This window comes from Phyllostomus hastatus, unplaced genomic scaffold (assembly GCF_019186645.2).
Source record: "Phyllostomus hastatus isolate PE091 unplaced genomic scaffold, TTU_PhHast_1.1 phas_scaffold_21, whole genome shotgun sequence".
NCBI lineage: Eukaryota > Metazoa > Chordata > Mammalia > Chiroptera > Phyllostomidae > Phyllostomus > Phyllostomus hastatus.
The window spans coordinates 40,387,144-40,413,535 of NW_025334017.1; positions in this window are offsets into that span (position 1 = coordinate 40,387,144).

The following is a 26,392-nucleotide window of genomic DNA, read 5'->3' on the forward strand; positions in this document are numbered from 1 at the left end:
GCCCCTGGTAATCTGCCCTGAATGTGTGCCGGGGGGAGGAATTGTGGGGGTTACAATGTGGGTGTTAATGGGGACTGTGCTGATCCTGGCTGTGTGTCCTCCCAGTATCCCACCCCACCCCTCAAGCTGTGTTTCCCAGTTTCCATAACAGCTGGCTTCAGGCCGTGACCGATAGAAAGTACTCGGCTGAGTTAGGGCGGAAGGAAGGGAGAAAATAGGGTGTTCCTCCCTCTCCCCCCTGCCTTGGCTGCGTCTCTAGCAGCAACTTTGTCTCTTCCATGGATCCAGGGCCAACTTGACCTGTCAGCATGGCCTTGACCTTCATGGGGACCCTGGCCCTCAGTCCCTCCCACTCAGCTGTGGTAGTGGCTTCATGCTCTTTCTGGGCGATTAATTTCTGAGTTCCTTCACCTTGATTTGGTTTATTGGAGTCTTTCATCCCTTGTGTAACCCTTTCTATGCTATGAATTTCCACTGTTGAAATTACTTGAAGCATTTTCTGTTTCCTGGCTCTGCCTAAGTAATGAACTCCATTTTGCAGTGTGATTTTTAAGAAATAAAATATCACACGAAGCATGCGGACGATGCTTAATTCACCCTTGTGTTAACAAACACAGCACGGCTCTCCCTCCATCCTCTGCCTACAAGTTCAGCCTTACAACTTGTCTCTCTGGAACTCAGTAACCTTTCTCGGAAAATAATGAAGATAATGTCATTAAAACAAACTGAAAATACTGTCCTGATAACCGGCGGCAATTCAAATGTCTCTGGCCAGGATTTTTAAACAAAGGACGGCTCTCGTCTATGTGTGTCATAAAGTAATCTTTCAAAGGTTTTGCTTATTGGCTGGTCTGTTCACTCCCGACCTGTGTACTGGGGACTCGCTGCACAGGTGGGTGTGTGTTCTGGCGATCGGAGCTGCCTGGTTCTCCATATGGTGCCGACAGATGAAGTCGTCTGGGCCTCGCAGACAGTCCCCATTGCCACCGCTTTGCGGTTTTAATCAAAGCCGAGCCTGAGCTCAAGATAAACAAGAAGGATGACTCTTGAGCAGTCACCTTTCAAACTGGAGTTGCCAGGCAGAGACCCCTGGGCCCATTGCCACGAGGAGAAAGATTCTGTCTGTCCTGTATGGGCCTTCATTTTTTTTCATTGGAATGTGATAGCAAAGTTAAGATATTTCATATTTTAAACTCCCAGTTTATCTTACCTATTGAAAGGCTGGGAAATTTGGTCCCGTGAGCTTCTTTTCCTGCAAAGTAACAAAAGATTCCCGATTTGGAATAAAGCATTTCTTCTCTAGGTCACCACAGTCCTCATGGCGTCCATCAAGCATTGGCTTCACCTGTCTGGACCTGGCGGTCATTGGAGTCTGTGTCCCCTGTGTTGGGCTGTGACATGAGGGGAAAATAAGTCTGGAGAGTGTAAACCACTGAGATTCAGGACTTATCTGTTGCCGCAGCCTAGCCAACCTACGTGCTATTCCTGGTATAACCAGGCAGAAATAAGGGTGCACTCTCAAGGAATCTCTGTACCAGGTTGTATTATCCTGGGTTCTGCAGAGAAACAGAACCAATAGGAAATACATATACATATGCATAATATATATTTGTTTGGCCTACACAGGCCTTTATTTTATGCATGTATTTATATAATAAATTTAAATACATGTATAATTATATTTAAATTAGATGTATAACTTATTTTATATCTATAAAATGTGTTTTATATCTATCTATCTATCTATATAGTGTCTGTGTGTTAGTGGGTATGGTTGTACACCACTCACACACAAACAGATTATTCCTCCCAGAGGCGATCAGTCCTTCAGGGTCTGTTGGGACCCACGGAAGCTGTCAGAGAAAAGGAGGCTGTCCTGCCTATTTTCCTCAAGAGATTTCAGAAATTCCTTGAAAGAGAAAAGCAGGGCACACACCGCGACTAACTCTCAGTCAGCATTTCTTGGAATGTAGGACAATCTCCGCAAGTGAATGAGAGCTTGCCAAGGTTCCTGACGGAGCCATTTTTTTCCTTTCTTTTTGGAAATGGTGATTTTTAAAGATATTTTGCAAAAACAGAAAACACACTTGCCTTTTATTTTAAGCCACAAATAAAAAACAACTTTCCCTGATAACTCAGGTTCAGTCTCTGCCGTTGGTAATCTTTTCTAAGGGCACCCAGGAGCTGTTTTTCCAATCGGCTGCCTGCACTTACACAGAACTATGTAGGGAAGGGACTCAAAGGGACGTTTTATGTCTGACAAATGAAATGACCGGTGGCATGGTGCTTTGCTTCTCACCAACTTCCACTTTCTTTTATTTTTTTTAAAGATTTTATTTATTTATTTTTAGAGAAGGGAAAGGGAAGAACACAGGGAGGGAGAGAAACATCAGTGTATGGTTGCCACTTGCACGCCTCCTAGTGGGGACCTGGCCCACAACCCAGGCATGTGCCCTGACTGGGAATTGAACTGGTGACATTTTGGATCTCAGGCCGGTGCTTGAACCACTGAGCCACACCAGCCAGGGGCCACCTTCCACTTTCATATCCATGTTTGATGCAGAAACGTGACTTCCAGAGAAGCGGGAATTCAATCTTCCTCCCCCACTCCCAGTATTCGGAGTCACACAGGCCTGAGCACACACTGAACCTGGCACATCTCAGTCCTTGGACTCAGGCACATCCTTAGGTTATTGCCATTAGAAAGAAAAGATGCCAATAGAAGATGCTACGCATGCTAAAGATGCGATGATTCTTTATAAACAATAAAACAGCATTAGCTGCAAAACATATACACCATCCAGAGATGGGAGCGGTTAGCTAGGGGGCTGGGAGCGTAAGGGGTTCCAGATAAGGGTAGCGGCTTATGCCAAGGGTTGGGGCAGGGGTGTGAATTGGAGATAGCTGTGCTGCTCTGTGCACTGGCTGTTCTGATCAAGAATGCATTTTCAGGTGGGAAGGGCATTCAGAGTAACACATCCCGCTGACTTACACAATGCAGGCCCTGGAGCACAGAAAAGAGGGTGCTGGACGTGAGGGACAAAATGACCGCTCCCCTCATTGACACATTCCAGACCTCCGGAGTCAAAGCACTTCCTTTTTTATCACTCAGAGCCCTCCTGGGAATGCTAAACCCACTTCTTTCCCATCTACAGGAATGAATGCAGAAAACCTCCTTCTTTGCAGGAGTGCTTCTCAGTCTGGCCCCCTCCCCTTCCTTTCTGTCTTGGGTTTCTGCCTCTTCCAAACAGACAAATCACATCGTCTCCCTGGGTCTGGCCAGTTCAAAAGAGGATGTTGTAAAGCAATTTGTGCTAGACCCAGCTAACCCAACAATGACTAACCCTGAACACCGGAGATGCTCACTAAATGCTTGCAACAGACTGAGTCAGTCGTAGTCCTGGGTCTCAGCACCCATTGTTGCACTTAATCACTGGCAAGCTTTTAGGCGACTCACTCAGCCTGTCTCAGCCTCCATTTCCTCATATCAGCGGCTCATATCATGAGATGTGAGTGTACATGTTTCGCATGGGGCCCGGCACATAGTAAGCCTTCAATGAATGGAAGTCGAAAAATAGTCCTTCACTCTTTCATAGGATTTGCTGAGGCCTTTGGGTGCGAAGATGAAGACTGGTCACCCTGCTGTGGAGGAGCTCAGTGTGGGAGACAGTTAGAAACCACTGATCACCCTCTGGTGCAATGCGCTTTGACGCAGGGGACCGTTGTGGTCTTGAAAAGTCCTCTCTGTACTGAAGGAGGTGGTGCTAACACTGAGGGTGGCAAAGGGAGCAGGTGTTTGCCAGGCAGACATATGGGAAAAAATCCAGGCAGGAGGTGAGCCGTGTACAAATGCGTGGAGGCTGAGCTAATAGTGATCTAATTCTGGAGGTGGGAGGCAGGGGCCGGAAATGACATCGACAAGTGGGCCGGGAGCCTGGCACAAGAGCCTGTGTGTGGTGGTAAGGACTTTCAGTGTTGCCCCGTAGCAGTAGAGAGGTGACATCATCGGTGCTCTCCCCACTCCGATCCCATAGGCACATCCCATCCTTTGCCACTAACTCATTGTGAAGGGTTCATAAATTCTCACCCGCTCTGGGGGTGAACATCCAAGCAGGAAGTCTAGATTTAGAAAACTATATGCATTTTCCCTTCGTTTTCATTTCGGGTGTGTGCTCCATGCTGACATGTAAATCATAGGCTGCCGTCCCCTGCACTAGCCCGGGGCAGGCACATAAAAGCCACAGAGAGCAACCCCAGCTCTGATCAGCCATCCATCTGTCTCCAGTCTCCCCTAACAACAGCCCCCACTTAGTCATCCCCAAATAGAAGCAGGATGCCTCCTGCATCTCTGGCCCTGAATGATACGGTGGGAATAAAAATGTGGAGGGCATAATCAGATAGCCTGTCTCTGAGGCGTCAGTAGACTGGAGGAGAACTGGTCACAGGCTAGGTGTTTTCTCCCCGGTACGGCTCCCTACAGCACTGTGTAAGAGGCAGGGACCGTCATCCCCATTGTGGGGATTAGGAAACACACGTGGGGTGTTAGGTGACTTGCGTAAAGCACAGAAATAAAATTTATTTTTTGGTCCATAGCTATGCTTTGTTCTTTACCTTGTTTATAAAACATGACCTTGTTTTATGGGAAACCTCATTCCCCATCCCTGATGTCTTTTTTTGTGTGGAGGAAACTCCACCAGCAAAACATGACCAGGCCCCCGACTCCCTCCACACGAGAAGTGATTTGCCCACCTTGTCGCCTTTTCTCACCTCCTCTTGAGACAGGACCAACTCTTAAAACTCATCTTCTGCTGTCTTACTTCTTGTCCTTTTTGCCACCAAAAATAACAGCGCCGAATGGTTAAGTAACCTACCCAAAGTTACATATGGGCTCAAAACCAGGACCACGCACACCAGAGTCTCTACCCTTGACCACTGCATTGGTTTGCCACGGCTGCCATAACAAAGCACCACAGACCGTGTGGCTTAAACAATAGAAATGTATTTCCTCGGAGTTCTGGAGGCCGAAAGTCCATGATCAAGGCATCAGCAGGTCTGGTTTTGCTCCCAGGCCTCTCTCTCTCTGGCTTCTACATGGCCCCTCCTCCCTGCTCCCCGTGGCTTCACACGGTCTTCTCTGTGGGTGTTTGCGTCCTGATCCTCTCTTCTCATAGGGACACGGGCCAGCTTAGGTTCTGCCACGATGACCTCATTTAACCATAGTTGCCACTCTAAAGACCTTGTCTCCAAAACAGGCTCATTCTGAGGTACTGGGGGGCTAGGACTTCAACAGAAGCATTCAAGGGGACACAGAGTTCAACCCACAACAACCACTATGCTAGATTGTCTTGCATGACCCAGATTGGCACAAAAACAATAGGAATGCAAGAGAAGGAGCTATGTAAGCTCTCAGGAATGGATAAACAAATGAGTGTGGGAGTTGAAGGGCACACGGAATTATCTCGAGCTCCTGGAATGGAGCAGGGCTCTGAGGAAGCTAAAAGAATGTTTATCAGGGTTCTTGGCCATAGGAAACAGAGACAAACATTAGCTTCTCAGAGCGGAGAAACTACATACATTGAGGGAAGAACAGGAAGAGACCATAGAATTCAAGGAAAGAATGAAAAACTTGGCTTGTGAATAAAATAAGTGAAAGCCATTCTCAGGGGTCCGGGCAGCAGGAACCAAAGGAGGACCTCGTCTGAGTGCCTCTTCCAGAATGAATTCATTCCAGACGCTTCTGTCCTGAGACTCAGAGTCTTGGGACAGGGACTTCCAGGGGGGTGGCTAGAGATGTGAGTCTACTCCTTTGCTTGTGGAGTCTAGGGTGCATGGAATTACGTGTCCAGTGCCATGCAAGCCCCCTAAGAGAGCGATAAAAGAGTCAGCAGACAGCTGATTCTCAGAAATGCTCCACCTTAATAATTATAGGCTTTCTAACTAAACCCTGGGCTCTGGAGACTGCGTCTAGTGGTAGCTGGTCAGTACCCTGAAGAGAGATCGAAAGGCTGTCATCGAGAACGTGAGTGTACATGCTGAGTAGGCATAGTAGGACTACATGGTGCCATCCCAATAGTATAGCTAGGGGAACTGAGGCTCAGGCTCAGGCACAGCTCATTACTGAAAATACCTGCAACTTAGGAGAAGTTCTGCGAATTCCGAATAAGGTGCCCCATACAGCATTAGCCTGCCCCATCCTGGGGTGAATACACTAATACATGAGTAAATATATAAATATACAAGCAGACAAACAATACATGACAAGGCTAGAATTTTAGAATTCTAATCCACTAATTTACAGATACCCTGCCTTCACTACTAAGTTGAAGTGAAGGCTGAGGGACGCTGAATAAGAGAGCCTTCGCTGTTTGGTTATCATTAATATTCAAGAGAGGCCTGGAATCCACATAGTCCACTTTCTGCAAGATAAAACTGAGTGCCAGTGTTCCCTCCCACTGGTTCATCTGGGCCCTGATGTGCTGAGCAATCTTTGTGTGCAGCTCACCTTTCTGCAGGTGACCTCCCTTTTCCTGTTTTCTGAATAATCAAGTCTACCAGGCAGAGGTCACATCCAACTCTGTATTTGCAATAGCACTCGCTATATTGATGGACCATCAACATGTAAATTCACATTAGCGCTGCAGTAGGTTTGTCCTGTATACGAGGGAGGGAAGGCGGCAGCTCCCCGTTCGGGAAAAAGATAATTGAGATGGAGTGGGGAGAGGCAGGACATCCTGCATAGGGTATTCGCTGTCCCCAGTCATATGTCCAGTGCTATGCCAGTCCCCCAAGAGAGAGCTAAAAGAGTAAGCTAACAGCTGATTCTCAGAAATATTTCATCTTCACAGTTATAGGTTTTATAACAAAAACCTGAGCTCTGGAGACTGAGTTTAAAGGCCAACTCACAAGGGCGCATCACTTCTGCAGTATTCTTGCCAAAAACCTGTAAGCCCATACTAATTATGAGAAAGACATCAGATAAACCCAGACGTTCTACAGGACACCTGGCTAGCACTCCTCAAGAAGACTGTCAAGGTCACGAAAAATAAGAAAGACTAAGAAACTACAGTAGACCAGAGGAGAATAAGGAGACGTAACAACTAAATGCAATGTGGTGCCCTGATGGGATGCTGAAATAGAAAAGAACTGCACGGTGCTGAACAGTGTGCCCCCCTCCAAATCTAATGTCCATCCAACACCCGTGACCATGAGCTTATTTTGGAACCGGTCCCTTGCAGATGTAATTGAGTTTAGATGAGGTTATATTTGATTAGTGTGAGCCATGAAACTAGTATGACTGGTGTCCTTTAAAAAAAAAAAAGGGAGATTTGTACCAGAGACACAGACACAGGGAAGAAGGCCATGAGAGGATGGAGCCAGAGACGGAGGTGATGCATCTCCAAGCGTAGTCTGCCCAGGCCGCTGCACCAAAACACCAGACTGGGTGGCTTGTGAACAATAGAAATTTATTTCTCAGTTCCGGAGGCTGGAAGTCTAAGGTTGAGGTGGCCACGGGGCCAGGTGAGGGCGTTCTTCCAGACCTCAGACTCCTTGTAAGGTGGAGCCCTCATAACCTGATCACTCCCCAAAGTTCCCACCCCATAGTGTGCTATCACACTGTACACTAGGATTTTGACATAGGCATCTAGGAGGGACACACACATTCAGACCATAGCACCAAGGATCTGCAAGGATTGCCGGTATCACCACCCTGTTTCCCCAAAGCTGGAATTGGCAAAGAAGGAGTCTGGCCTGGAGTCTTTGGAGAGAGCGTGGCCCTGCTGACACCTTGATTCCAGCCTTCCGGTCTCCAGAGCTGTGAGAGAACACATCCCTATGGTCCTGAGCCACCCAGGTTCTTTGTTATGGAAGTTCCAGAAAACTACTATATAGACGTTAATGGGAACCAATGAAGAAATCAAGACAAAGGCTGGAGTTCAGGTAACGTTAACATGCTCACAGTGGTTTCTTAGTTTGACAAATGTGCCACCATAGTTTAAGACGTTGACAGCAGAGTGAACTGGGTGAGAGGCACACCAGAATGTTACGTGCATGCTATCTTTGCAAGTTTTCTATGAATATAAAAATATGAAATATTTTTATGAAAATAAAAAGTTTATTTTGGGAGGAAAAAAGGCAACTCACGGGCTACGTCATCTCGGGGTGGTCACCTCCCTAAGCTTGGGCGGTCTCATCCATAAGTTGGAGATAACAACAGTCCTATTGAGGGCTATGATTAAAATGCAACGATGCATATAAAATGTCTAGCAGGTCACATCTTTTCTCATTTTGATTCTGCCCCTTGGTCCCTTTGCCAGTCCGTTTCACAGTCACGTCACAGTGAATTTGCCCAGTTCGTGCTCTCACCCATGCCACTGGTTCAAATGTTAACAAAGAAAAGGAGGGAGCCCCGCAGCCTGCTGCTGGAGTCAGCAGCGGTGTCCTCACTGAACAGGGAGAGCCTTCCAGCTGCCGCGCATTGAGCTAACTCACCTGTTACACCTCAGACTAAATTCTAGGCACCCTACGCGTCAGCATTCCTCACGGGTCCACTAGCTGAGTAAACTCCAAAAGGAAGTGAGGCTAGTCTAGGGCAGATAGGACGCTTTCCTTAGCTAATCACTTTTCACAGGTGATTACAGGTAACATCCTGGTTAGGTGGAGTCAGGTTCACGGGGTTCAAACCCTAGTGTATTATACCACTTACTAATGGTGTGCTGCTGGGCACGTCAGCTACTCTCTCTGAAACTCAGCCCTCCAATCTGTAAAATGCAGATGGAAACCCTTTCCGCAAACAGTTGTTACACAGATTACACTGAACGATGCAAGCAAAGAGCCTGGCCATAGTTCTCTGCACGTAACAAGCACTGGTACCATCAGTGTGTGTGTGTCTCTCATGAGCGTATGTGTGCATTTTCACTCTCTGGTGGTGACTGACACATCAGCACACACACACACAAAGTTTGTTTGAGGGGAAAAAATGTTATACAAATGAGGACACTGTGGATGGAGGAGAGATTGTGATTTGACCAAGGTCGTGGTGTAGGAGAAAAGCAGAAGTACCAGTGACACACAGGGACTCGTGATGTGTAGGGCACTTTTCAGGGATCTTGGGAACAATCTCATGGCGTTCATTCTGTAGATAGGGAAGCTGTAGATAGTGGGGCTTGTCTGGGGCACTAGGATTTGTCAGTGATCAATATTAGACCTCCAGCTCCTGTGTTCCAACTCCCGGTCTAGGCCTTTGTCTACTTCTTCTGAATTCTCAGTAGCATCCAGTGAAAGCTATGCATGGAGCCCTCACTCAGAGCACTGACTGGTGATATCTAGGATTTCAGACATCAAAGGCAGCTCCGTGAGCTGTCAGACCTTTGGGCCAGGGCTGTGAGGAGGAGGACACTGCAGTGGGGGCAGCTTTGGTGAAAACACGGAGCTTGGCTGTGAGACCTGTGGCTGTATCTTCACGTAAATGCTGGAAAAGCACAGTAATCCCGGAGGCTCTGGCCACGTGCATCACAGCGGTGCCGTGCTTGGGCACCAGGGAAGCTGCGAGAAAACTCCACCCCAGCTCTGCCTGCCTCGCTCACACTGTGGAATTTTGAGCACATCACTTCTCCTCTCTGTGTTGCAGTGAATAATAAAGTAATGCTAGTAGAGAATTTCAAACTACTTTATGGTTTTCAAACAGACATTCCGACTCTTAGCCCCTGCCTCATTCGACTCTCACAACCACCCTTCAGGTTATTATTGCTATTACTATATTAGAGCCCTGATATTACAGATAAGAGGACAGGTTTAGTGAGACTGTGTTATTTTTATCAACAAATATACATGATCACAATGAAAATAAGGCAAGTATATACATGCTAATACTTGCTGAGCCTGTTCCAAGCGCTCTGAATGTGTTGGTCGTTTCATTCTCGCAGAACTTGGGGAGGTTGGTGACCTTGTCGTCCAGTTTCATTCTTAGCCACTTGCCTGAGGTCACAGAGCCAGGAAACAGAGTGTCAGGATGTGAGTCCCAGCACCCCAGTTCTTATCAGTTAAGTGAGAACAAACACGGCCTCCTGCTAACCAAAGAGCTTCTGAGCTAAGACGCAGACACACCCTGCTCCGGAAGGAGCTCACAGACTAGTTAGAGGAAACTGCTATGTAAATAAGATCATCTCAGGAAGATGAAAACGTGTAACGTTTGAGATTGGAGCAATAACACAGGAGGGACTAATGTCAGTATAGTGGAGTGTGGATTAAAATCCGAACACTCATTTTTTCCAGCCTTTGATAAACAGTACTAAGTGCTAGAGATTGGAAGTCAGAATAATTATAAAAAGACATTGTTCTTCTGACGAACCAATAATTACAGTTCAAAGGAAACGTTTCCAATCCACTTCGAGCCCGCGGCCTTTGTTCCTACAGGAACACGCCGAGACCCGGCCGGTCATAAACCGGAGTGGGGACTACCCAGGTCTCCAGGGCCCTGCCCCTCCCCCACCCGCTGCCGTGAAGAGTCACCAGGAAACATTCCATTCCACTGGCTTTAGCAATGTGGCCTGATGTAATAAAGCCTCCAGCTCCCTTGCTTTCACTAGTGCACACTTAATCAGGGTCCCTTTAATCCCCCTAGACGTTCCTTCTCAACAAGCCAGGCGTTGGCTGCACGCCGAAAGAGTGCTCTCTGACGGAGGGTCTGCCCCGTAAGCCTCTCGGACTTCCAGGAATGCAGCCGAGGTCAGTCGGCTCTCCGGAGGGAGGAGGGAGGACGACCGGAGCTTACGAACCAGCCCTCCCGAGAGTGTCTCTGAAAGACGTGGTCAGACTGTCCACGCCTACTCCGTTTCGGCCAGAAATATCACAGAATGCACTTGGCCCAGCGTTTTGAGGATAAGGCAGATGAGATGGCAATTAGGAAAAAAAAAAAAAAAAAAGATGAAGTTTTATTCCTAAAATAACTCTTAAAATTCAGCTGTAAGTTTTACTATTGAGCTCAGAGTACGTGAGGTGAAATTATAAAATATGCCTGCTCCCACAACGTGACTTCCAAATACAGTTAATAGTCCTCTGACTTTTCCAAATAATCGCCGGAATACCCACCCAACCTATTAACAGAAAGGCTGACATTTGAGACCTCCCCAACAATTACTTTGGAGGTGTATCATCATATTTATCCCACCGAAAGGGGAGGGGAGGGGGCTGCCTCTGTTCCCAAATAGCAAGAGGACAGGGAACACATATCTACTGTCACCTGTCATTTCTTTTCGTGGCCACATTGTGCCGTCATCAGACTGGCCCTGCATAACTTGATACCTGGCGCACATCTGCTGCTACTAAGATGACCTTATTGACCTGGGTCAGCGGTTCAACTGGTGTGCCACAGAATTTCTAAAATATGTAATATCTGACTGTTTAGTCAGGGACACTGACCTCCTTGCCCTTTTAGGGGTGTCCAACCTGCAGCCCACGGGCTCCTTGCAGCCCAGGATGTTATGAATGCAGCTCAACACAAAATCATAAATTTACTTAAAAGCTTTTCTTTTGCTCATCAGTTTTTGTTAGTGTTTGTGTATTTAATGTTTGGCCCAAGACAACTCTTCTCCCAGTGTGGCCCAGAGATGCCAAAAGGTTGGATAGCCCTGCTAGATTGTCAAATTTTTAAAAAATACCAACAGCCAACATAACAATAGCCATCCAGTATGAGTGGGTCAAAATTGTACCTATTTTTTTTGTCAGAGGGGCAAAAAATACATTTCTTGGTGTGTCGAGGAATTTTAGTAATTACTTTATGTGTCCCAGGAGATGAAAAAGGTTGGAAAATCACTGATCTAGGTCATTGACTAGAGTACAGAGAATTGCTATGTTGGACAATGAGTTTGGCCACTTGGCCCACAATTTCACCAGTGTACTTAGATCCAGCTTCAGCCACTAGTTAGCCCAAACCAGCTCTCATCTAGCACCCTCCACTTAGAGAGCTTCCATGAGCCTGGGCCACCAACCTAGGCTACGTCTTTGGGGGACCTTTTTGATCTTCATCATTGGGCTTCAGCTGGACCACCCCAGTCCATCCTGGCCCATCTCTCTAGCTTCATATTTTCCTGGCTTCTTTTTGTCCTTGGACTATGAATGCAATGGGTCTTCCTTTCCATTCTCAGGGATCGGTTCAGCATGCCAGGGGTCTCAGCAATGGACACCTTGCCCAAGGCTATACCCTTGTCTATCACCACTACTTCTCATGGATGCCTGTTCATGCTAAATATATGCAACTGAGCAAGCCATTGAATAACTCTCCTTTGGAAAGAGATCCTCAGACTAACTAGAATGGCATAACATGGACCTTGGACAAAGTGGTCGGGCAGGGAGGGACAACAGCAATAGTAGAGTGATACTATTTGTCTACCTTTTTCTCTTCTGGCCTGGAAACCAAGCAGGCCTCCCTGTGGTACCAGCTGCCCAGTGGAGGGTGAGCCCAGGGAGGCCATGAGGCAGTACTGAAGGGAGCAAACTCTGGGACTGGATTTCTATCCCAGCATAACTCGTGACTGACCGGTTTCAGCGAGCAGCCCTCAGATGTGAACTCTCGAGATAGCTGGGCAAGCGAGGCTGCCGCTGTGAATACAGATTCAGGCAGGAAAACATCCCTGGGGTGCTGAAAGCCCTGAGCCCTTATCTGTGTTTGTTCCAGGGGTCCAGCGGCTGCCCTTCCCAGCTCGTCTTCTTCCAGGGTCCTCCCGGTCAAACAAATCAACTAAAAACACCAACTGCTGGAGGAACACAAACACAGACAGCGGGAGAGGAACCTGGAGGGCTAAGCCCTGTTTTCAGTCACTTTGGGTTTTCTAGCACGTTCCAAAAATACATCCCCCACCGCCATGGCAAACTTGCCTTTGATGAGACAGAGTGTACAATCTCTAATGTTGACACAGAACAGATGGGACTTTGATTTTTTTCATCTATTCTTGATAGAAGAGAAATAGACATAATGGATTTTTTTTTTAATTTGGGCTTTTTTTCCCCCCTGCTCATCACACACACACCTAATACTGAGAGTCCTTTGGTTCTCTCTCCTTATGTTTCCTTGGTCCCTTCGGTAACTGGGAGTCCCTTTTGGACTGGGCTTTGTGTTTATTCACCGGCCAGGTAGGATGAAGGTTACTGCCCCTTGCCCCTTCCAAATGGCTCAAAAGAGCAGCTGTGGGAGCTGCCCACCAGGAGAGTGTCCTCGGACTTACAGTCAGTGAGGTAGTGGCTGGTCAACAATGATTCACAAAGTGATGGCTGGACAGGGGACATGTGGGGCACTTATCCTTACCTACCCCTGTTCTTGCTGTAATCCTAGTGAAAACAATGGGCGTGCTCTGCAAAACTGGCTGCAAGACAAGGCTTAACAGATTGCAACCCCTAAGCCTCTCCTAAACAGGCCCCGCCTAGGGCCAACTCTGGTCACCGAATGTCCTTTCCAGCCCTCCCAGTCCCTGCCAACCCAGGCCCTTTGAGCATGGCCTGTGCATGGAATGTGCGTCGGTGGGGGACATGTCCACACTCACCTGACTCCATCGCCATGACAACCGTTGTTATAGGGGCAGATTGCAACAGACACTGTGAGATGGGTTTGGCCTACTGCATTAACCCCGAATTGTTTGATTAAATGGTAATGGGTGTAGCTGGGTAGCTACTCAAGCCAAATTTCAAATTTCATTCACTCTTCACTCTATTTCCTCCTCCCTCTAAAAAGCACTTACAAGGAAAAACATTTCAAGAGAGAGGGAAACACACGGAGGACTATGGCTCAGGAGAGCGGGTATTCTGCCCTGTGTCGAGAGGGGTGTGGCCTTCGCTCTCCATCAGACGGCCCCCCAGGCGGTGGGGTTGCCTCAGAGAGACAAAAGGCAGCCTTGTGTGGGAGCGGGGTTTGCTGCCCTTCCCTGTCCTGTGTCCAGTCCCACCCTTCGCAGAGGCCTGGTGGGGCGGGCCAGGGCTGGGGGAGCTTTACGGGTTCATCAAATTGGGAGAATTACCGCCTCCAATCTCACCTCTAGCTCTCTTGGATTCTTGTCTCACCAGCAAGCACAAGCTAAATTGCCCAAACCATTTTACTGAAAGAAATATTTGGAAATAGAAATACTTCCCCCCTACCCAATTTTTTTTTTTGCAGTGAACAGAACAAAATCATACAGAAATTAAACATTTTACATCATCAAAGGAAACAACATCACTTATCTTGAAGAGACATCTGCCCACCCACCCCCCCCCACGTCCATACGTTCACTGCAGCATGATCCACAGTCGCCAAGACACGGAAACAACCGAAGTGATATATGTTGATATACATATAGATGTAGATAAAGATTTAGATACAAGGCCCTGGCTGGTGTAGCTCAGTGGATTGAACGTGGACTGTGAACCAAAGCATCGAAGGATCGATTCCCAGTCAGGGCACATGCCTGGGTTGCAGGCCACGGCCCCCAGCAACCACACATTGATGTTTCTCTCTCTCTCTCTCTTTCTCCCTCCCTTCCCTCTCTAAAAATAAATAAACAAAATCTTTTAAAAATCATTAAAAAAAGATTTAGATACATACAGGGTGTGGCAAAATTAGGTTTATAGTTGTTTATGTGGAAAATAATCCAATAATTAATAAATAATTACATAAGAATAAACTCTGTTAAACACACTCACAATTGGAAACCTACTTTTGCTCCACCCTATATATCTAGATACAAAAAGGACTATTACTGAACTGTAAAAAAAGGAAAATCCTTTTTGTGGCAACGTGGGTGGACTGGAGGGCTTTATGTTGAGTAAAATAAGTCCGACAAAGAATGACAGATACTGTATGATCTCACGTCCACATGGGGGTGATCTCACAGATACATAGAACAGCCTGGTGGTTGCCGGAGGTGGGGTGGCTGGATGGGGGTGATCAAAAGGTGTAAGATACCTTCTAGTTATAAGATACATAAACCCTAGGGGTATGATGTACAGCATGGTGACTCTAATTAATTAACAATACTGCATTGTATATTTAAAAGTTGTTAAGAGAGTAGATCTTAAAAGATTTCCTTGCGAGGAAAAAATGTAACTACGTTACAATTTCTTACCACAAGAAATGTTACAATTTCTTATCATAAAACAATTTATGTTAAAATTATGTGAGGTATGTTAACCAAACTTACTGTGGTAATTATAATCATTTCCCAAGATACACATATATCAAATCATTATTTTGTATATTTTAAACTAATATAATGTTATATGTCAATTATATTTTAATTTTTTAAAATACATTTCACATGCATTGGAAGCACGTCCTCTTGGTGACATTATTATTTTTTTAGAGGAAAGGCTTTTTTTAACAAGTATTTCTTTTTTTTAAGATTTTATTTATTTATTTTTAGAGAGGGAAGGGAGGGAGATAGAGAGAGAGAGAGAAACATCAATGTGCAGTTGCTGGGGGTCATGACCTGCAACCCAGGCATGTGCCCCGACTAGGAATCGAACCTGCGACACTTTGGTTCGCAGCCCGCACTCAATCCACTGAGCTACACCAGCCAGGGATGATATTATTTTCTAGACTCAATACCATGGACATGAGCAAGAGGACACTTGTCATTTTGTTCCCCATGTTAGACAGCAAGCACCAGGGTACCAGGTAGGTACTCAATAAACACTCTGACTTTTTAAAAATTTTGTTTTAACTGCCATTACTTACCTAATGAGCATTCACTAAACAAGCAGGAAAAGGAAAATGCCCTCAACACTTATGACAGCAGTGATGATGGTGTTGGGGGCAATGACGAGAAATCGAGACTGAAAATCGCCGATGTGAGGCGAGCTGACAATTTCCTGATGAGTTTGCCCAAGAAAAGTGGGAGTGCCAGAGGCTGAGTTCAAGTCCTGTTGCTGCCCCTCAGGATGGTTGTTCGGCAAGGCACACTGTGCCTCGTCCTCAGTTTCCTCATCTGTGACATGGATGTGATGGTTTTTTACAGGCTGTGACAAGCACATGGAAAACTTGTATGTGAAAGCACTTTGTAAATAGGTTTCACAAATATAAAGAGGTATTTTCGTGATCAGTCATAAAGAACTGTATCACTCAAGGCTTAAGACATCTTAACTACAAACCATTTATAAAAATGAAGAATAACCAAGAATAATATATTCTTTTTTTAAATTATGGTATAATAAGTGACCACACACTTATCCGCTTAAAACAACACCCTTATAATCTCACAGACATCCAGGAGTTTCAACCAGGTTCTTTGCTTAGGGTCCCATATGGCTGAAATCACACTGTCTCCCGGACTGGGTTCCCCTCTGGTGACTCTGGGGAACAATTTGCTTCAAAGCTGCTTTGGGTTGTTGACTGAATTCAGTTCCTTGGGTTGTAGGACTGAGGCCTCTATCGGCTGGGTAACTTGATTCAATAGTATCTATTTCCCTAGATACTTGTCCCACAGCCCCTCCCTCTCAGCAGCCTCCTTTATATCAGTTCCTTGCCCTCTTACTTCTTCCTCTGCCAGCTGAAGAGAACTTAAAGTATTAGACTAGGTCCACCAGGACAATTCCTCTTGTGATTAACTCAAATTCATCTGATTAGTAATCACAACCACCCCTGCAAAATGCCTTTGTCCAGGAAATGTAACATACTCACGAATGTGATATCTATTGTATTCACATTCCTAGGGATTAGGGCTGGATGATGCGGACCCTGGCTCATGGGGCCCGTCACATTGTGGATGAGATATGAGACAAACTCACACAGACTACCAAGTCCGGTGGAGGAAAAGAGACAGCATGGTTTTTCTCTCAAGGGGAGAAAAAGCCACGGCCCTCTCCATGACAGGCCTCTGTTGGGTTTCTCCACACATTACGTGATGGTCCTCATTTACTATGCACAGGTTCACTTTAGGTGGTTACCTTTTACAGAAAACAAAGGAGATGATGCTGCTAATCACATCACAGAAGAAGGATTTTGCAAATGCAAAGGGAAAAGTAGTTGGACCGGTTATACTCGTCCTTGGAAGGTTTAGCATGGATTTTCAGCAGTTACTTTGCAGTAAATGTTTGCTACCTCAATTCAGGGTAGGTAAGTTTTAGCAAAAGCAAGTCTCAAAGCAGCCTAGGTACACTGCAGGCCTGATTCCCCACGGGAGAACCTATCTGTGGGTGTGGGTCCTATGCATTGAACCTATGCATCGAACCAAGGAAATCCCTTGATTTCCACTGGGAGCTGGGCCCACGCCACGCAGAACGGTCTCCTACAGCTGGGCATGTGGGGAGGGGGCATCTTAGGACCCTGCCTGTCAGAGAATATCAACCCATGGGCAAATAGCTTTGAATGTTGCACCACACCTCACAGTTAAGATCTGAGGATCCCATTCATTTTCTCTCAGTGACACTAGCCCAATTCCTGGCACACAGCAGGGGTTCAAAGTGGTTGTTAGCTAGAGACACAAAGCTTCTTTTGGGACATGTGCTTTGACATCTCAGCTTTCCTAAAGAGAATGGAAACACAGAGTGTTTTTTATTTTGTCAATGATCATGCATCCACCTCACCCCTCTGCCACCTTGCAAGGTGGGCCTGGGATAAATAATGTTGGATGACTAAAGAATTGTCCACTTAGCCTTTGCTAATAACCCCCTTGGACATCTGCATATCAAGCTGTTTTTTAAAGTTTCCTGAGGGATTTGTCCCAGTGCAATCCACTGGCACTGAGTAATGGTGTTTGTTCCCCCTCAGCAGACAGGGGCCAGGACGTCCAGACCAGAGGGAGACTGTGCCCAGATCACCGTGCAGTTCTGCCGGAGGCTTTGGAGGACACCTGAAAAGGGGCCAACTCCAAGAGCCTTCGCTTTGAAAGAATTTAAGAGCCGCAGCAGCCTGCGAAGGCATTTGACAGCGCAGTGCATCCTAACAGCCAGGATTCTAGCTCAGCAAAAAGTAAATGGCTCCTACCAAACAAAGCACACACACTCACAGATCTCCCATCACCCAGCCATAAAAATGACAAAGCCTTCCACGCTGTTTCTAAGTTTCCTCCTTCAAAGCTGGATTGACAGACGTTGGATTGAAGAGAAGCAGCTTAATATGAAAGACAGCAGCTGGCCACGTAGCAGGGAGAAACACCCATCTCGCTGTGGGTAAATCAATGTTCTGCTCGGGGCCATTACTACATTAGTGGCTGGTTATTATTTAAAAATGGAAACCTGCAACATGCTGGTTATACCTTCACCACACTGTCCCTCGGGACCGATTCTTTTATGAGTCTTCGGTTTTCCAAGTTGCACAAAACAATTTCCCATTAACCATATCCTTGCATTTCCTGCTTACTACACAAGACCCTTTACATAATGGGCAACTTAAGACACACACAAAGAAACACGCACACACATTAGGTAAATATATGTGTAAACAAATATCTTGCTAAAGATTAGACACACTTGCAAAATGCAAAACACCTATAGGCTGGGGTGGAGGCAGAAGATGAGAGCACGATGCCTGTATGTTACAAGTTGAAGAGCAAAATACATTCATATCATCTAATATTTATAACAGCACTTGCTACACGGTTCTAAGCCTTCTATTCATATTAGCTCATTTAGTCCTTACAGCGACTCTATGATGTGGATGTACTGTTACCCTCACCTCCCACTTAGAGGCGGAATTACGGTGCAGAGAGGGCAAACAGCAGGACTGGGCGGCGGGCGCCGGAAGCCTGACTTGTTAGATCTGTGACTGCTACTGTGCTCAGTGGTGGGCTTCTCAAACCCCACGACTGCTGACTGCTTTGCTCTCCTGTCTCTAGGTGACGCCTCCTGCTACTGCTACTGGGTGGCCCCAGGGGCCTTACTCCATTCCTCTTTCTTTAAAAAAAAATTTTTTTAATTTAAAAAAATTTTTATTTTTTAATTACAACTTACATTCAGTATTATTTTGTATTAGTTTCAGGTGTACAGCATTGTGGTTAGACACTCCTATAAGTTACAAATTGTTCCCATCAATATTTTTAGTACCTACCTATTACAATGTTATTAACGATATTCCCTACGCTATATTTTGCATCCCTGTGACTATTCTGTAACTATCAATCTGTACTTCTTGTTTTTTCCACCTCTTTTGTTATTTCTCCATTTTTCTAAGCCTCAGTTTTCACATCTATGGGATCGGGGGGAAAAATAGAGCTAAGCTCCTAAGGACCATTAGAGTAAGGATTATTCACGTCTCCTTTCAAATAATGTTCACTGAGCACCTATTATGTGCCAGGCATCGTCCTGAACAGTAAACAGAAGAGACAAGAGGCATCCTTTCTAGAACAGGGAACAGACAATAAACAAAAAAAACATAGCAAAACTATAGAGACTCTACAGCCACTTTAAAGCAGTGGAGAGTGGACCTTCTCATGGGGCTGATCAGGTGAAAAAGACACATTACAGCCATGATGTTCTCGTGGGCATCACCTGTTTGCTTGACACAGAATGGGCAAAGTCAAGTTTGGCTCCAGGATTCCGAGTCTAGTGAGTTTTAATGAGGGTCTGTCTGAGAGACCCAAACCAGGTCAATAGTCTGTTTAAGGTAGGTGCCCAATAAATGATTTTTTTCCAAGCTGCCTGCACCAGAGGAATTCTCTTTTTCTCCACATCAACACAAATGCTCAGAAAGTATTTTTTGAAAGAATAAATGAATGTTAAATGAGTAACGTCTTAAGCACAAAGGACAGTGTTTGGCAGATAGTAAATACCCAAGTAATGTTAATTATGATGAATGTGTTGTTTTTATTATCGTTTCTGTGTTGTTGCCTGTGTTTAGAATAAACCGTGGAGACAAGCAAACTATTATGCAGAGCTGTAGGATTTGACAAAGACTTCATTTTTAAAATATATTTGAATTATTTTAAAAAACACAGTTAAAAAAACCCCTCACATTTGGAAGCGTTAACACATTGGATACCACCAATTCGTTAACTTGTTTTTGCGCAGACCCCAGAATACATCATCTGCTGCCATCGCCGTGCATATATTTTAACTTCCTGTAAATGTGTCAGTGCTTCGGAAGGCTGTAGTTTGGCGCTGGTGTTTATTTTTATTCCTGTCTGTTCCTGTCGGCTCATGTAAAACTGTTCAAGCAAAGATTTTATGGTAGAGTTGTATTAAACATACATTGATTTAATCTGCCCAAATGCAATAATACAAGCTTGGCCAAAAAAAAAATAAAGAGAGAAAGCATAACATTCACTCAGCATGGGCCCCTGAATGCAAGTCAGAGACTTTACCCGGCACTCTGCATAAGCAGCAGCTGTCCGTCCCGCCGGGTGGGGGCCGCTGCGGCGCTGGCCGCTGTGCAGAGATAAGACGCCCCGCACATAAACCGCACACCCTATTTTATGAGAGATTGAGGATCTTTTTCATGGGCAATTGAGACCATGTATGTTTGTAGTTCTTTCTTATCTACAGTCTCAAAACCCCCCAAATCTTTGAAAAACAGCTTTATGGAGGAACTCTCTTGGCTACAAAGTGTAGGTAGGCCGTTATGTATGGTCATTGTTTCCCATTGCGTTAGATGATCAGAAGTCCCACCACCGTGCCCTACCCCAAACTGAAGGTATTAATTAATGAAGGGAGAATACACCCCATTTACTACCTTTATAAATTATGAAAATTCTGGGTTGTAAAGGACATCTGACCCCGCAGTTTCAGAATAGGGATTGTGGACAGTAACTGGTTTTCAACTCACGTTCTGCCTTTTGCCCTGATGCCCGAGTAAGACATGTGCCGTAAGATAAGTCCCTTACCTACAGGAACAGCGGCATCACTGTGCTGCATCCTACTCAATCGAGGCTCCCTGCCCATAGTCCCCCCTCCCCCACCCCCGTCCAAAAGAGTAAAGAGAAGGAGCATGTGAAGCATGTACATGGTTTCTGCGCTTGCTATTAGTTTGGAGTACATATTGTCTCATTTGTTAAAAAGATTTTATTTATTTATTTTCAGAGAGGGAAGGGAGAGAGATAGAGAGAGAGAAACATCAATGTGCGGTTGCTGGGGGTCATGGCCTGCAACCCAGGCATGTACCCTGGCTGGGAATCGAACCTGTGACACTTTGGTTCACAGCCTGCACTCAATCCACTGAGCTACCCCAGCCAGGGCATAGTGTCTCATTTTTGTGTTTACAGTACCAAATTAGAGTAGTCGCGGTGTAAGCCACCAACCGCAAGGACTGCACATATGAACCACAAAGCCTCATTGGTGTTATAATAGTTATAACCATTGTCAGGGCTGGTGGTTCATCTCTGAAACCAAATTTCTTGCTAGTGTTCCTTCACACTTCAGAAGTAGTTTATTTGAAGAGCATCCTGAGGTCATGAGGCAAACTTAAAAATTGTCTCACCTGCTCATACATGTCTTATTATATCATTTGCTCAATGCGACTTTATTAGTAAAATCAGTAACCCTCTAACCGGATTGATCAAATGAAAAAAGAGAGAAGATACCAATGACTAGGAGCATAAATGAAAAGGGGACATCATCACAGCTGCAACAGATATGGGAAGAATGGGAAGGAAATATTGTAAACAACTTCATGCCAATAAGTTTGATGACAAATGGACAAATTCCTCGAAAGACACAAACTACCAAAGCTTATTAAGGAAGAATTGGATAACTTGAATAGTCTTGTATCTATTTTAAGTTACATTCTTACCAATTGGCCCCGATAATTTCACTTTTAAACTCTATTAAATGGTTTAAAAAATATAAAGGGGTATTAGGTATCTTCGAGAGATGGGTGGAAATAATTGGTATCTCATATCTGGTGCAAGTTACAGAACATATCGTTTTGAAAACTCTTCAAACTATACACCTAAAATAAGAAGTGAATTTTATTATATATAAATTACACTTCAACAAACTTGAACAAGAAGAAAAAAGGTAACTGTGTGGGTGTCTGAAACAGCAAAACCAGCGTACAGAGTGCTCGGATGATCAGTCTGGGGAGCTTTCCCAGGCGGTGAGTTCTAGGCAGCGTGGTGGGGGTCACACCAGTTTGGGTGGAGGCCTGACCCGAAGCACACGCCCCTCTGAAGCCACCGCAAGGTCCCGCTTCCAGCTCCCACCTCCAGGCTCCAGAAGAACACAAATCAGTCCGCCTCTGGCAGCTCCCCCTTCAATGCTGAAATACAGGTACTTCCCTTCCTGCCCCACGGCCCCAGGGAGACGGTGCACGCGCAGGTGCAGGCGGGGCCCCACAGGGTGCAGAGAGAACCCAGGTGCCGCCAGCAACCCCTTTCCCTGGGGAACACCCTGCTGTTCCCAAATGGGAGAGAGATTTCTCCAGTGTAGCAACAGAAGCCTGAAGAAGTATTAGAATGTATTTCTTGGCTGAGTGTAAAAAAGACACACAAACCTAAAGAATTCTGTTTGTCTCCTTTTCCCTTCCAGGCCCCAGGGTTTTATTAAAGATTGAATGTGTCCCTCATACATGCAGTTGTCATCATTTTTGTTTTACCTTGTCCCACAGTGGGACTGCTGTGGGCTGAATTGTGTCCCGATCCCCCGATCCTTTATGTTGAACTCCAGCACCTCCAGGAGCTTAGAATGGGACTAGATTCGGAGGCAGGGTCTTTGGAGAGATAATGAAGGTTAGATAAGGCCACTGGTGCTGGCTTTAACCCAATCTGACCAGCATCCTCATAAGAAGAGGAGAGTAGGATACAGACACACGTCGGGGGGAAACTATGCGAAGACAGAAGACGAAGAGAAAACGGCCACCTGCAAGCCAGGGAAAAGAGCATTCAGGAAAAAGAAAAGAAACAACAACTGGCAGGTACCTTGACCTAGGTCTAGAATCGTGAGAAAATAAAGGTTTGCTGCTAAAGCCACTCTGTGGTTCATTATAGCAGCTCCGAGAGATTCAATAGAGACTTTCCCTGTCCTGCATGTGTAGTAAATACAGGTGAAACTCCGGGTTAGGAAGCCATGATCTCTCCTTGCTGGACCACAGAGAAGGCAAGAAACTATGAATGAGCTTGGCCCAAATTGAGCCAGAGGTAATTCAACCAAGCTGGATACCCATTCCACAAATGCTCAGATTGTAGTGTGCACCTCTTCTGTGGGACGTCCTGATGGCATTTGTGCCTTGCTGGTGCCCGTATTTGAAAATGAACAAAACAGGCATTGGGTTAATTATATAATTTTTAACCCGAACACATTTGCTTCTGAGTCCAGCTCGGCATTCGTTTATTGTTACTTCAAACGTGCCAGGGAGCGATGCTGGGTGGCAATACATTTTGTGTTTGAAAAAATGACAACAATAATGTAAGCGTCCCAAAAAGAAAGGGTGAGAGGAGGGTGAGTGGAGGGGTTTATTTTCAGCTCCCACAGGCTGCACGAGTTCTCAGCACCAGCCACTATGAGGACAAAGAGACAAGCGACATGCCTCTGGGTCTCGGAGAACACAGCCTTGGAGTTCCTGGGTTCTCTGCAACGTCTGCTTGACAAGAGAGTGGTCACAGCAAGAATTCGAAAGCCAGGATGGCCTGTATCGGAATCCTGGCTTCATCACAACGTGCTCTATTTTATTTGACAAGTTTTTCATCTTGCTGGGGCCTCAGTTTCCTCATCTGTAAATGACAGTTTTACTATTGTTTGGAAGGCATTTGTGAATTGTCCTCCTTCATGCTGAATAGAAACCGTTTGCATTTGTAGGAGAGTTTGGGACACTGCAGTGCATTTTACACATGTTACTGTTTCTCCCTCCAGTGCCTCTGGGAAGCCAAGGGAAGGTATTGTAACACCTGTTTTATTTGTAAGAAAATGGAGCCTAAACAGGAAGGTAGTTTTAGACACAATTCCAGGCCTTGGAACTCATAATGCTATGCTCTTTTCTATCAGTCCACTGCTTTCTCCGTCATTAAAGGTGATGTGGAAGTCTTCTGATTGCTTTGGGCAATGATTTATGTCAAAAGTCCATCTTCCTTCCTGAAAGTTAAAATCAACAACCTGTAAACCAGGCAGAGCCCAAGCATGCCAGACAAAAGCAAGTCTACTAAATGCCTTTTACTCGGACTACCAATAGCAACAGTGACAGTCTTCCCAAGAATTCACACACCTCTCCTGGGCTTCCTGCTTGGAATCAGGTCATTTTCAGAAGCCATTTAACACAACTGTGCTTTGAAAGGCAACTGCTATTGGTGTGCTAGGAGCACACGATCAGAAGGCAGCCCACTGCCTGAGCTTTGGCTGCTGAGCTTTGGCTCATGCAAGGGCCACGAACTGGCCTTCCAGTTCTTCATCACAGAATTCTGCCAGGGTGGGATCTGGGTCTCCCAGGGTCAAAGGCCATTGCCTGGGGTGTGCTCTCTGAAGCAGAATTCTCTGGGCCTGAGCCTTGGATTATAAAGCAGTATTTCTCAGACTTTCTTAAATGCAGTGCTCAGTTAAAAAATATATTTGCATCATGACCCAGTTATAGGAGCATTTGAAAACAGTGGGTAGAGAAATCAGTTTAGTGAGAACAATTAATGCTTTTAAAAGTTAACTGGACTGGAACGGAACCGAATAGAATGGAACGAAACGGAACGGAATGGAACGGAATGGAATAGAATAGAAACAGGATAGAGGTTGCAATATATATAGTAAGGATTAAATATCTACCCATCTAACACATATCAATCTATCTATGAACTGGAACATCATATTAAATTTCTTTATTTTTTTTTAATTCTCACCTGAGGACTTCTGTCATTACTTTTAGAAAGAGAGGGAGGAAGAGAGGGTTTAGACTCACAGGGGTGTCTCACCTTTTGGCGTCTCTAGACTAAGAGTTGTCCACACATGTTAAATACATTGCAACACATCATCATAGAAATATCTCATAATGTTTCAAGTAAATTTACGATTTTGTGTTGGGCCACATCCACAGCCGTCCTGAGCTGCGTGCAGCCCACAGGCCACAGGTTGGACACCCCTGGTTTAGAGAGAGAGGAAGGGCGAGAGAAAGAAAGGGAGAGACACATTGATGTGAGAGAGAAACCTCTCCCTCAATACATCAGTTGACTGCCTTTGCATTTATTTCGTACTGTGAGTCATAGTCAAAAATGTTTGAAAGACCCCAGCCTAGCAGACTGCCAACGAAAGGGGGTTGGACTGGGGATTTGAAGGAAAAGCCGCAGTGAGATTTGAGAACATGTGTAAACTCTACCCCCTCTCTGACTGGCTCCTCTCAGTGGCCTTCATCCGCACTCCCCAGCAACCCCCTTCCTCGTCTGGTGCACACAGTCGCCTGTGGCCACGCCTCGTGGCTCCTCACCCACATCGCCCTCTCATCTTAGGCTTCAGCTACGTGCGGTTTGGGTAACAATGCAGGATCCCCCATTGCTATAGGCTTCTGTTCATGTTTCTTCTACATAGAATTTCTGTTCTCATTGTTGCCTTGGTAGCTCCTACTCATGCTTTCAACTGCTCAGCTACATTTCCACCTATCTTCTCTAGGAAGCTTTCTTGAATCACTCAGCATTCATTCATTCATTCACTCATTCATTCATTCATTCAGCATTTAACAAATATTCACAAGACACAGACCTATATACCGGAGATAATGTAGTCAATAAGACAGATGCTCCTGCCTTCCTTGAGTTTACATCCAGGGGATGGACAGATGAGAAATAAGCAACTAAATGTGCAATATAATGTCATTGATGAAAAAATGAAGCATGGTAAGCGGGAAATTGTGTGGCCGAGAAAGGCTTCACAGAAGGGGGAGCTCTGAGCAGAAAACTGAGTTAGGCTGCAGAGCCAGCCATGCCCACGGCTCTGGAGGAAGCGTTCCGGAACCAAGGGAAGGGCAAGTGCAAAGACCCAGAAGCAGGAACAGGCTTGGTATTCCCTGGCTGACCAAGAGTTAGTTCCTCCTCCTTCTAGGCCCCTTAGCACCTCCTGTATAATTTCATCACATGGAATTATAATGTTTTTTCCTACTTCAATATGAGCTTCCTGATGGCATCTAGGAGCGAAGCAAAATGAATCAATAAATGATTTAGAAAATGATTGACAGAATGAATAAATGAGGAATGCTCTTTCCCTCCCTTAGAATTGTCCAGAATGAGGCTGGTATCTGTATAAGAGAAGCAATGGCGGTATTTTTGATATACCGCATTTTGCCATGTATAATGTGCACCCATGTTTTTGGCCCAGAATTTCAGGAAAAATATCATTCATTTTAATTTTTAATTCAGTTTTTATTAACTTTTATTTAGATACTGTTTTTTTTGTATTATAAAGGGATTTTAGCATTTATTTTTGAACATATTATGGTACAAGAAATTTCATGTAACAAGTAATTACAAAACATAAGAACAGATACAAGGTATTTCAGGCACTACCCATGTATAATGTGCACCCTTATTTTTCC